At 37.7% G+C, this 13,697-nt stretch overlaps 1 long non-coding RNA gene across 1 annotated transcript in view; it reads left to right on the top strand.

The window, feature by feature from the left end:
• Positions 1-646: 646 nt before the first annotated feature.
• LOC116752756 overlaps positions 647-13,697 on the top strand; it is a 36,792-nt gene continuing 23,741 nt past the window's right edge. The window contains exon 1 of the long non-coding RNA XR_004349572.1: positions 647-681. This is a non-coding gene — a long non-coding RNA (uncharacterized LOC116752756). The remainder of the gene's footprint in view (positions 682-13,697) is intronic.

Genomic DNA, 13,697 nt, shown 5'->3' with positions numbered 1-13,697 from the left:
AGGCCTAGGTTTCTCCTTAACTCATCTGAATTCATGTGGAAAATTTCCAGTCCTCTTTCTACTTCTTAATTTTTACCAAAAAAATCTCCCAATTTGGCTAGATGGGTAAGGATTTGGGTGGGGGTGGTGGTGAAGAAGAGTGAAAGCATATTTTTAAAAATCTATCAGGTAGATGAGAGGTAAATAATATAATTTAATGAGTGCCAGTTTACCAAACACATTATATTTACTAGATCTAATCCTTTCACCTACCTTGCAATCTAGGTTTCATTTTTTTCTGTTTTACAGATGAGGAAGATGAAACTCAGAGAAGTGAAAAAACTTATCCAAGGTCACACCCCATTGTAGTTCCGTATCTAAAATCCAGACACAGGACTCTCACTCCAAAGACCATGTCCTTTGCACAATGCTTCCCTACAATAGTAAAATAATTTTGTCTTTTCTACTCATTCTTTGTTAAGGAAAGTAAATTTATGATTTTCAAGTGCTCCATTAACCTATTCATTTAGTAGCTGACCATTTAATTTACGATAAATTGTCGGTAGGAACTTGGCAGGAAAATTAACAGTTGGGGCTGATCTTAGAAAGAGTAAGAAGGGCTTTTGATTGTTTGTTTTGTCTCTGGTTTCTTTTTGTTTAGTTTTTCTGATGGGAGAATAAAAACGAAAACATCTTTTCCAGGTGAGGGCTGAAGTCCTGCGACATTGAGTGATGCTGCATTTTGCTTTATTTGCACTTTACAATTGAAGGTTTGTGGCAGCCCGGCATGGAGCAAGTCTACTGGTGTCATTTTTTCAACAGCATTTGCTCACTTTGTGTCTCTGTGTCACATTTTGGTAATTCTCACAATAGTTCAATCTTCTCATTGTTATTGTATTTGTTATGGTGATCTGTGATCAGTGATCTTTGACGTTACTATTGTAATTGTTTGGGGCGCCCGTATAAGATGGTGAACTTAAACGATAAATGTGTGTGTTCTGACTGCTCCATCTACCGGCCATTCCCCCCATCTTTCTCCTTCTCCTTGGGCCTCCCTATTCCCTGAAATACAACGATATTGAAATTATGCCGATTAATAATCCCACAGTTGCCTCTAAATTTCAAGTAAAAGGAAGAGTCACATGTCTCCCACTTTAAATCAAAAGCTAGAAATGATTAAGCTTAATGAGGAAGGCATGTTGAAAGCCAGAATAGGCTGAAAGCTATGACTCTTGGTGCCAGTTAGCCAGGTTATGAATGCAGAGGAAAAGTTCTTGAAGGAAATTGAAGTGCTACTCGAATGAGCACAAGAATGATAAGAAAGTGAAGCAGCCTTATTGCTGATTTGGAAAAAGTTTTAGTAGGTAGATGATCAAACCAGCTACAACGTTCCCTTAAGCCAAAGCCTAATCCATAAGAAAGCCCTAACTCTCTTCAATTCTATGAAGGCTGAGAGAGGTAAGGAAGATAAAGAAGAAAAGTTTGAAGCTATCAGAGGTTCATTCATGAAGTTTAAAGAAAGAAACCATTTCTGAGCTTCCCTGGTGGCGCAGTGGTTGAGATTCCGCCTGCCGATGCAGGGGACACGGGTTCGTGCCCCGGTCCGGGAAGATCCCACATGCCGCGGAGCGGCTTAGCCCGTGAGCCATGGCCGCTGGGCCTGCGCGTCTACAGCCTGTACTCTGCGACAAGAGAGGCCACAACAGTGAGAGGCCCGTGTACCGCAAAAAGAAAAATAAATACATAAAAAATAAAAATAAAGAAAGAAACCATTTCTATAACATAAAAGTACAAGCTGAAACAGCAAGTGCTGATGTATAAGCTTCAAGTTATCCAGACGACCTAGCTAAGATCATTAGTGAAGGTGGCCGCACTAAACAACAGATTGTTAATGTAAACAAACGGCCTTCTACTGGAAGAAGATGTCATTTAGGACTTTCATAGTTAGAGAATAGAACTCAATGCCTGGTTGCAGATCTTCAAAGGACAGGCTGACTCACTTCTTAGGGTCTAATGCAGTTGGTGACTTTTAAGCTGAAGCCAATGCTCATTCACCATTCCAAAAGTGCTAGGGTCATTAAGAATTATACTAAATCTACTCTGCCTGTGCTCTATAAATGGAAGAACAAAGCCTGGATGACAGCACATCTGTTTACAACATGGTTTCTTGAATATTTTAAACCCACTGTTGAGAATTACTGCTCAGAAAAAGAGATGCCTTTCAAAATATTACTGCTTACTGACAATGCACCTGGTCATCCAAGAGCTCTGATGGAGATGTACAATGAGATTCATATTGTTTTCACACCAGTTAACACAACACCTATTCTGTACCTCATGGATCAAGGAGCAATTTAGACTTTTAAGTCTTATCACTTAAGAAATATCCTTTGTATGGTTATTGGTGCCATAGATAGTGATTCCTCCAATCAGTCTGGGAGAAATCAATGGAAAACCTTCTGGAAAAAAGTCACCATTCTAGATGCCATTAAGAACATCTGTGATTCATGGGAAAAGTTCAAAATATTAACATTAACAGGTGTTTGGAAGAAACTGATTTTAACCCATATGGATGACTTTGAAGGATTCAAGACTTCAGTGAAGGAAGTAACTGTAGATGTGGTAGAAATAGCAAGACAACTAGAATTAGAAATGGATCCTGAAGATGTGACTATATTTCTGCAATCTCTTAATAAAACTTGAACAGATGAGGAGTTGTTTCTTATGGATGATCAAAGAAAGTGGTTTCTTGAGATGGAAATTATTCCTGGTGAAGATACTGTGACAATTGTTGAAATGACAACAAAGGATTTAGTGTATTACATAAATTTAGGTGATAAAGCAACGGCAGGGTTTGAGAGGATTGACTCCAACTTTGAAAGAAATTCCACTGTAAGTAAAATGCTATCAAATAGCATTGCATGCTACAGAAATTGTTTATGAAAAGAACAGTTAATTGATGCAGCAAACTTCACTGTTGTCTTATCTTAAGAAATTGTCACAGCCAGCAGCAAAAAGATTGTAACTTGCTGAAGGCTCAGATCATGGTTAGCATTTTTTGGCAATAAAGTATTTTAAAATTAAGATACGTACATTGTTCTTTAGACATAATGTTATTGCACATTTAATAGACTAGATTATAGTGTAAACATAACTTCTATATGCACTGGGAAACCAAAATATTTGTGTGATTTGCCTTATTTAGACTTGGGCTTTATTGCAGTGGCCTGGAACTGAACCCTCAGTATCTCCAAGGTATGCCTTATACACTTTTGTTATAATAGTAAAAAGTAGTTTAATATTTAAAGAAAAAACATGTAGGTGAAATGTCTAAATAAGTCAGAGAATAGAGGGAACAAAATTGGGACTTCAGAACTGTGCTTCTTTTCCTTCTTTTTTCTTGGAGGCGATAAAAACTAGGGTGGAATAAAACCTCCAAAAGTGACTACCTGTTACTTACATGGGGTGTCCAATGGCTCCTGGCAAAAGAAAAGCAGAAATCAGTTTGAGCCACTGGCATCTCACCTCCTTTGGCAAGCAAAACAAAATAAAATAAACTCTCAAAGGAAGAAACCCTTCTGCCTCGCCATGCTTCTCTCAAGAAAAATTAGAATTAGTAATAGTATATTTACTATAGATGAAATAGGTCATACGGTAAACTCAGGGTGGGGAAAGAAGAAAAGAGAACCTGAAAGGCCCGCATTGATATGTAGTCCAACTTCCTCACTTTATAGGGAGAAAAGAGGCCCAAAGAGGGTCAGTGACTTGCCTGGGAATACACAGGCAGTTAGAAACCAGTTGAGATTAACATCACAGCCATCTGCTTCCAGCCCAGTGATGTTTCCACCACTGCATTATTGCTTATGTAGAAGGGAGGAGAAATATACACACAGGACTTCAGGAATTTTCATGTGTGCCTCTACTCCTATATAACTGTTTTTCAACCTTCTTATATTCCTAGCAACTGAGCTCCAGGAAAAAAGAGACTGTATTTTGCATTAGACGTTTATCCTTCAGAGCTAACGTACTAGTGCAGCTGAGAAGCGTATAAATGAATTCTTAACCCAGGAGCCTATATCTATAGCAGCACATTAGCTCTGTGCTATTAAAAAGAAGCATGTGCCTCTATTTTAACGATAGACTGTTCATTATGAAACAGCAGACTCTATGAGCTATATAATTGAATACAGGGCCATCCAGAATTTGCAAACAGAACTTCTGGTACAAAAAGAGTGTGTGAAATCCATGTCATGATGTAACAGCCATTCCCTGCAGCCCAAAGAAGAGGCTGAAAACACAGTCAAAGAGAATTAATATTTTCTTGGGCGAATGCATCACTGGCCGCACAAGGTGATTTTACTGTGCATTATATTTTAATTATAACTGAGCTGTAGCTATCTATTCCACTTCATTCCCTAATTATATACGCAAAAAGCATTTCACAACTTCCACGCGTAAAAAAGATCTGAGGGATTTCGTGGCAGGCTGGCTCTGAGTTCCTCCTTCCTTTCTTGGCTTGTGGACTCTCCCTTCAATGGTACATTTGAATAGACCAAGATAATGTTTGTGATGGTCTGATCATCTCAGAAGGTCTGGAGTGTCTGAGCTTGTTCCATTCGTGAATAATTTTCTTCTGCTCTTATTATAAACACTCGGGCCAGCTAACTCTTCCAATAACTTCCTGTTCACAAATCTTTTCCTTTCTTTTTATAAAAATTTTAATCATTTCAAAAAATTGAGCTATAATTGACATACAGCATTTTATTAATTTCAGATGTACAACATAATGATTCAGTTTCAAATTGATCACGTAAGTCTAGTTAACATCCAACATGTCTTCTTTCTATATCTACTCTCCTCCCCGCCAAAGACAATCTTTAATTAGTCATTTTACTTTATTTTCTTTGTCTTCAGTGCTACCACTTCAAGCTACTATTGAACTCCTTCTGAGAACCTACAAGAAAGCTGTTTTTGTCCTCATTTTTCAGTGGAGAGGAGAGAGAGAGTTTAAATGGTTTCCTTAAGGTGACACAATCAGTGGCAGAATAAGGCTTGAAGTCACATCTTTTGATTTTGATTCCCACTCTTTCACACTCATTACTGTCATGCATCATTTGAAAGCAGTATTTAACTTCTCATTGGGATAGCAGGGATGTGCCAGATCCAGCTCGCAGTGCCTCACAAGAGCAAATTGTAGGCAACTCTTTACAGTCTCATGTTCAGTGACTCCTATCAGTAGCTTGAAGTTGGCCATGGTGAGTATGAAATTGACACACACTGCAAATCAGAGCTCCACCTGCTTTCTCCGAGAACCAGGTATTCATCACCCACTAGACTGCCCCGAATATGGGAAATAGATCTATGAATTCCCCGAGAAATACTATAATTTGTAACACAATGCCGTCTTCATTTCTGAATTTGAATAATGTGTGTATGAACACTACTCATGACTGAGGAAAAGTTTAGCTATTTATCTAGACTTCCTCTCATTACTCTTTCAATATTCTAAAGACAGGAGAGTCACCTGATAGAATAAGGGCTTTTACTCAAGGTGGTAAATTCAGAATTTTTGAATGAATCCTTTGGCTTTCAGAGTATTTATGGTTTTAAAAGCAATCAGCAAATTAAGAGTTTAGGTGCCCAGGAAGGCGCAAAGATGATACACAGCACTCCCAAAGCAGGAGGCTCCGGGAAAACAAGCGGTTCTTGACATCCAAATATACTCCAACCAGACATGTGAGGCATGTGAGGGAATGATTTCTGGAAGCTAGATCTGGGCATTTCTGAAAAAAAGTAAATGAGTGCATGTGGCTTTTTCAAGGGTGCTAAAAGGAAAACAATTTAGAAATTCCCTATTTCCTTCTCATCAAAAATTCCTGGACTTCACAAAAGCGCAGATTTTAGCTACTCACAAGATTGAAGTTTAAATCCAAGAGCAAAGTCTAAAAAAACTCACATTAAACCTGAACTGAAGAAGGGTTTGAAACATCAACGCTGGGACCAAAAATAAGCACCGACTTTCTAGACAGAAAACGAAGTGTAAGCTTTTTACAAAACATCTAGTGCAAATCTCAAATCACAAAGTAATAGAAACACAACACTAAAATTCAGCACATGTTATACTGATTAGAGATTCAATTAGGTTCTCTATATAGCATAGACAGCTGCATCAGATGGTATGTGCGCTTCCTAATGGACATTTGAATTTATATATGTGCTGATCTTAAAAAATTTATTTGTGGTGACCTCAAAAGCTGATAGGGAGGGCTTCCCTGGTGGCGCAGTGGTTGAGAATCTGCCTGCCAATGCAGGGGACACGGTCTGGGAAGATCCCACATGCCGCGGGGCGGCTGGGCCCGTGAGCCATGGCCGCTGAGCCTGCGTGTCTGGAGCTTGTGCTCCACAACAAGAGAGGCCGCGACAGTGAGAGGCCCGTGCACCGCAATGAAGAGTGGCCCCCGCTCACCGCAACTAGAGAAAGCTCACGCACAGAAACGAAGACCCAGCAGAGCCGAAAATAAATAAATAAATAAATAAAAACCTGATAGGGAGATTAAATACTAATATGTAATTGCCAGATTCTGCAGATGTGTTTTTGCCACATTTATTGGAACTACCTTTGGAAAAACTCTAAAAGGCAAATTTCTTCAGTTAATAGAGAACAGTCCTAACAGAAGTTTTAGTAGTCTTATATCCAACATTAATTAGAATAAAGGCTTTAGAGAACATCTAAAATAGTGGGGAACAGTATAAAGAGGCAGAAGAGGGTAATAACTAAGAGAATGGATTTGAGAGCTAGACTATCTAAATTCTCTCCCCGCCACTCCCACCCCCATCTCTGCTTCTTACGAGTTGTTAGACTTTGGGCAAGTTGCTTAAACTTTATGTCCTTTGGTGTACTCATCTGTTAAATGGGTGCAACAAAAAAAACTGCATTCCTCTTAGGGTTATTTTAAATAATTTCAATATAAAGGGCTTAGAATAATAACTGACATGTAGTAAGTGTCTAATAAATGTTAACTTTTAACTCAGTCAGCTTTCTCATTTCACAAGATAAAATACTGAAGCCTATAGAGGTTAAATGCATTATTCAAAGTCATGTAGCAAATTTAAGGTAGAATTGGAATTAGAGCCCATGCCCTCCTTTCCCTTGTTCCACCACCCTCCCCAATAGTACTGCATAAGTTATTTGTATTTATTCAATTAAACAAGTATTATCAAACTCTTCTCAGGATTGGGGTTCTCTCAGCACTTCCTCCTATACAAAAGTAAAAGACAAATTTAATTCTCAAACATAAGGTCTTATGATTCCAAATGAATTGTTTTCACCTCTTCAACATGCTACTACTTCTCAGTTATGTGTTTTGGAATGAGATGTTACCCATTTGTTTGTGAAATAGGAAAAATTCCTGTTTCAGCAATAGTCCCAGGAAGCTTATGTAAATGAATTACATAAAGGTGTTTCAATCATTGCTGAGAGAAATAAATACATTCAAAAGAGAGGAAAGAACAAATGAAGTACAAAGTTGGGTAAACAATTTTCAAATTCGATATTTTACCCAGGCAATGATAAAACCAGCTACCAAACAGGTTGAGATGGAGCCTTGCTCTGTGTCCCTGGAGGCAGGAAACTCTTCTGAAGGAACTATAAAATATGGATTAGCACCACAGAACCTATTAATGACTTGCCTTTGGTAAACTCTTTAATCTGCAACCCTAGAAACAGCTCATAAGGAAGAAGCTCCCAGGCCTCACTGAACATTACTGCCACTACTGCTGGTACTGCTGCTGTTGCTGTTGCTGTTACTCTTTTGGTCTCTCATCATTATTCACTTTGGATATTCTTCTGCCTCCGAAAGAAAGATGATTAATTCATGATTTTCTCAGAGTACTCCAGCTTCCAAATGAAGATGATGGCTGAAAAGAACAGAGAGAGCCTCTGAGAAAGCAGGCCATGGTTGTAAGTCCAATGCCCTTGTAAATTATGGAAATTGATGGGTCCAGAGAGTTCATAGAGTCTGAAATCCAAGACTATTGATTCCATTTAGGCCAAGTTGGATACAGGTATGAGGCTGAGGCAGTGAAGTGGCTGGTAGCAGCAGGAAATTGGTCAAAGTTTCAACATGAGGCAAATTCTAAGAGCAAAGACTAGGAAAACAGAAACCAGTTAACAAGATAATTATGCATGCAAAAATTGAAGTAAAGGTAGGGAGAGAGAGAGAGATCTGAAGAGGTGAATATAATGTTGAAGCAAGCTCCAAATTTGAAGACTGAAAGGGGGCCAAGGAGCTGGAGGGACTCAGAGGTACGTTTGGGCACTATTTAAACCAGTATGAGCTCTTCAGTTTCTGCTTTGCTGTGGTCTAGATCATGATACCCCATACAGATTCTTAGCAGTTAAGCCTCTAAACCTTGGGAAATGTTTCCAGGACCTGCCTTCTGTTGGTTTCTCCCAAGAGCTGACTCAGTCTGAGACATGCAAATTCTATCCCATAGATGCATGGATTTCTGTGAGTCTGATTTCTGCCCCTGTCCAGACTATTCGGGTGAATGCCTTACCCCTGAGTATGTTTTTTTCAGGTTCTTTTGACTTTATACACCTCAGACGACAGGCCAGGTTGGATTAATACTCTCCATAGGCTCTGGAGTTCTAGTTTAAGTCCAGCCCTACAGTTCGCACTAGGCAAGATTTGGTGGGACATGGTGGTTTACTAGTGGTATTGCTGCAGCTTTTTAATGGCCAGGCTCAGGTGTTATGCAATGCTTCATAGTGTTGAAATAAGCTTATGTACTATGAGCCCTGTGCTTCCTTCTATGTACATTAGATATTCTTTTTGATTTTATCTGGTTTGAGGTTCATAGAGCTTACTGTGGTTTTATGCCTTTCACTTGTTTTGAAAAACAACTAGAAACTTATTACTTCTGTTTCTCTCTCTCTCTCTCTCTCTCTCTCTCTAGTCCTCTCCCTCTTTCCCTCTCTTATCAGTTCTCCTTCTGTATTCCATTTATTTTTTATATTAAAAAATTGTCTCATATGTTTCTTAGATGCTTTTCTTTATCTTTCATCTTTCTCCTTTTGGTGCTTAGGTTGGATATTTTCTACTGATCTGTCATGTAGTTCACTATCTTCCATCATTTTGCTTCTAATCTGCTACCAATCTTATCTATTGAATTTGTAAGTTTACTTTAGTATTTTATAGGTCTACAATTTCCATTTGACCTTTTCATAAATTTTAAGTTACTGCTGAAATTATTTATCTTTTCCTCTATTTTCTTACACATTAATCCTAGTTATAAGTCCCCATCTGATAACTATGTTATGGCTTTGTTTCAATTATCTACATTTTTCTCTGAGGTTTTGGTCATTTGATTCTGCTTTTACCATGTTTTATAATTCCTAATTTGATTTCAGATATTTTGAGTAAAGCACTTTAGACATTCTGAATAACGTTATTTTTCTCCAAAGAGGAATAAGATTTCCTCAGGCAGGCAGATAGAATACCTGTACATCACTTTGGTCTTACTAGGACTGGTTTTTGACTTTGTTAGGTCAGCTCTATTTCAGCTTTGCTCATACTTTGAAGACACAACCCTCAGTCCTATCTCCTAGTCATGGTCCTTTCTGGGTTCTCAACTGAAAGCCTGAGTATTTATCAAAGCTCTTCCACCTTGGTGGGGTTTGAGCCCGAATCTCTGTGCTCCCAACACTTCATGGTTGTTTAAATCTCTGACCATGTCTGTAGTCTCCAAACTACTGTTCTGCATTTTTTCCTTCTGGATTTCTAGTCCTGCTCATGTCCAGCATTGGAGTTAGCCAAAACTCCAATGAAATATTTATATCATATGTTGGAGTTCACTTGTAGGGTTTCCACTTCTCTGTGATTTCTTACCTTAAATCCTTGCCACTTTTGTAGCCACAAACTTCAACCTCTGGCTCCTGTTCCTGGTAAGACTGCTGCTTTCTTCTCAGGCGCCACACCACCTACCCCTAGCTGCCCTACAGTGCAAATGAGAAAATCTTTCCAGGGGATCTGGCAGGTGAATTTGAAGCTGAATACTTGTGCTTTTATTCTTTCAGCGTTCATTGCCCTCAGATCATGCCTGTATTATTTGTTCTTAAATGCCTTCGAATACTTGTTTTATATATAAACATAAAATATACATATTTTAACACAACAATGTAAAGCAATTATACTCCAATAAAGATGTGAAAAAGAAATACATATTTTAATAGTTATATTTGTCTTCAGTATAATAAAAACTATTATATCATGACTGAAATCCAAAGTTTATTAGACAATTTTAAATATGTAAACACATGTTTATTTTATGATCCTTATACATTTTAATTTATTTTCAGTTTTAGCTAGAGTTTAAGATGGCTTAGGGAAAAAAAGGCTATTTGTGAAATTTGTTTACTAAATACAAATAAAAAATTCAGTACAAAGTAAAAATGAAATAAATAAACATATAAAACTGAAAGGTTGATATGGTTCTATGAATAAGCATAGTATCACATCTGAATCTGTTTCCAGGCGGCCAAGGCAAAAAAGGAAACATTATCCGATACATAAATCTCATTATCAAAAAGAAAAAGCATATATGCTACTTAGACAGAAAATATAATTTTTCATAGCATGAAATTTTTAAATAAAACATTTTAGTAAGATTATCTATAAAGGCTTTATCTAAAATGCCAAAGTAGTTTCTTGCAACCTACATTAAAAGCCAAGATGATGGCATTACATAACAACAGAATAAATACATATTTGTTTGCATTGACAACAGATGACAATAGCCAAATATTTACTAAAACTTGAAGGATATTATAAGCTTCATGCTACCTTTTTCTTTTGTTATATTTTTCTTATACCTTTGGAAATATCAATGAAATAAAAAATAGTGAATGGAAATCCATATTTACTTCATTATGCATTTAATTTTAACTGTAATATCTAGAGGCATTGAACATTGAGGAAATGTCATCACATATGTGTGAACACTAATCTGATAAACTTAGAAACAAGTACGTGAGTAGACTGGAATCAAGATATCAATATATTGGTAATAGATAGATTACATAGAAGGGGTCTGGTCAAACTTATTAACAAGCCAGTGTCAGACTATCCTGCCTGTTGGTGGATGCAGCTGAGTTTCCAACATAAGTAGGTGTACTTGTTGAATAAATGGATGGAAAAATGAATGGATAAATACACAAAAAAAGTGAATGGATTTTGGCCCCAGACATTAGGACAATGCTCACCTCACAGTCAAAGTTAAAGGACCCCAGCTGTGGGATTTGCAGAGCTTGGTGGGTGATGAACCAGGCATCTCGATACTAACTTTCCAATTTCATCGGCATCTTTTATAAGCCATCTGTAACATTACAGTGTTGCCTCAATTAACAAAGCCTTTGGAACAAAGCTCCTTTATAATCAAGTTGGCAGCATTAACAATAGCTCATAAACATGCAAAGTACGCTACCATGTGTCACTCAGCTCAATGACAATGTTCCAATTAGGCTGCATGTGTGCACATGGCAAAATACTGTTGTGCGTGGCTCTCATTGGCATGCATAGTCAAAAGAACAGATCCCAGTGTCCCTGTGGAATTTTTTAGCTTGCTCTTTCCCCTTGGCTTTTTTTTTTTTTTTTTTTCTGATCTTTGTTCCACATTTAATGGTAATCTTCCCACTCAGTTGTCTGATGTCCTTTTGTTCTTTAGTTACTTATCTTGACCTTGCCAAAAAAACTGAAAAAACAGGTCCCGTGGGTAGCTCTTTACACTTGTGGCTTAACCTACTGATCTCAGTTACTTCTTATGTTTGTGCAGTAGGTAGTATGCATTTTATAACCACATCTGCCAATAGCGCTGAGCATGGATAACAAATGTATTAGAATGAGCGCTGGGAAAAGCATCACATGATCTATGGCATAAAGGCTCCACTGTTGACTCCCATGCTCCTCAACAGTCTTTCTTGCTGAGCTCCAGTTTCTATACTTACCAAGTGAGAAGATCAATGACCTCTAAGGATCCTTCCAGATCTAAACTTTCTAGGATTCAAAAGTCAAAATTAAAAATGTATGGAGAAAATGTACTATCTCTCTCCCATTTCTAAGAGTTGGGAGAGTTGAACATGTAAATTCTGGCTGATGCTGTTTTATGGGGCTGAGTTACAAAAAAAAACAGATGTCTTTGATAATATTTCTCTTGAAATGTGAAAGATATTTTGTCTGGGATGCTTAGTAATCCCTTAGGGGAAAAAACACAGAGAATTACAAAACTAAGTGGCATGATACCACTGCTATCACCTTAGAATCTGGGTAGAAGTTTCAAGAGTCAGGACATGATTCACCATGTTCTTTTTTCTTTGTGTCTGCAATCATGGAAGTGTGTACCAAAATGTAGCCTCCATCAGCCTCTGTCCCTGAGTGTCTGTGATGATCATATCTCTCTTGTCCATTCACTTCATGCACATAATGAGTGAGAGAAAATCTTGGTAGCAGTAAGCTACTGAAAAACAAACCAACCAACCTGAAGTGCTGTGAACTGTCAAACCCAGCTTTCTTCCATTGCGGTTCTCCTGCCCCTCCGCTAGCACAAGACATTAGGGAAGGTGGAAAGGAGAAGTCTGCTATTTGGGGTTACTGGAATACTCCTGCTGGCACAGCAATGCTGGGCATTTTGCCTGTAACTCTTCAGAGAGGATATAACAGGGTCTGTTCTTGAGCTTGGAATTTTGCTACTGTGAAGGTGAGGGGTTTAAAAGGTAGGAAGTATATCTTCACTGATGCAAAAGTATGCAAAACATTCTTTCTTCTCCTTTCGTGTTATTCTATCCCTCCAGAGTTCTGGAATGTCAGATTGATAAGGACCTTATAAGAAATGCTATCATTGTTCTCAAAGGTGAAAAACTGAAATCATTTCCACTAAGATCAGTAGCAAGACAAGGTTGCCTACTCTCACCACTATTATGCAACATAGTTTTGGAAGTTTTAGCCACAGCAATCAGAGAAGAAAAAGAAATAAAAGGAATACAAATTGGAAAAGAAGTAAAACTGTAATTGTTTGCAGATGACATGATACTATACATAAAGAATCCTAAAGATATTACCAGAAAACTAGTAGAGCTAATCAATAAATTTGATAAAATAGGAGGATACAAAATTAATGCACAGAAATCTCTTGCATTCCTATACAGTAAGGATGAAAATTCTGAAAGAGAAATTAAGGAAACACTCCCATTTACCACTGCAACAAAAAGAATAAAATACCTAAGAATAAACCTACCTAGGGAGACAATAAACCTGTATGCAGAAAACTATAAGACACTGATGAAAGAAATTAAAGGTGATACAAACAGATGGAGAGATATACCATGTTCTTGGATTGGAAGAATCAACATTATGAAAATGACTATACTACCCAAAGCAATCTACAGATTCAATGCAATTCAATGCAATCCCTATCAAACTAGCAATTTTTCACAGAACTAGAACAAAAAATTTTACAATTTGTATGGAAACACAAAAACCTTGAATAGCCAAAGCAATCTTGAGAAAGAAAAACGAAGCTGGAGGAATCTGGCTTCCTGACTTCAGACTATACTACAAAGCTACAGTAACCAAGACAGTATGATACTGGCACAAAAACAGAAATATAGATCAATAGAACAGGATAGAAAACCCAGAGATAAACCCATGCATATGTGGTCACCT

Source organism: Phocoena sinus, chromosome 4 (genome assembly GCF_008692025.1).
Source record: "Phocoena sinus isolate mPhoSin1 chromosome 4, mPhoSin1.pri, whole genome shotgun sequence".
Taxonomy (NCBI): domain Eukaryota; kingdom Metazoa; phylum Chordata; class Mammalia; order Artiodactyla; family Phocoenidae; genus Phocoena; species Phocoena sinus.
This window is presented reverse-complemented; position numbering and strand designations above follow the sequence as displayed.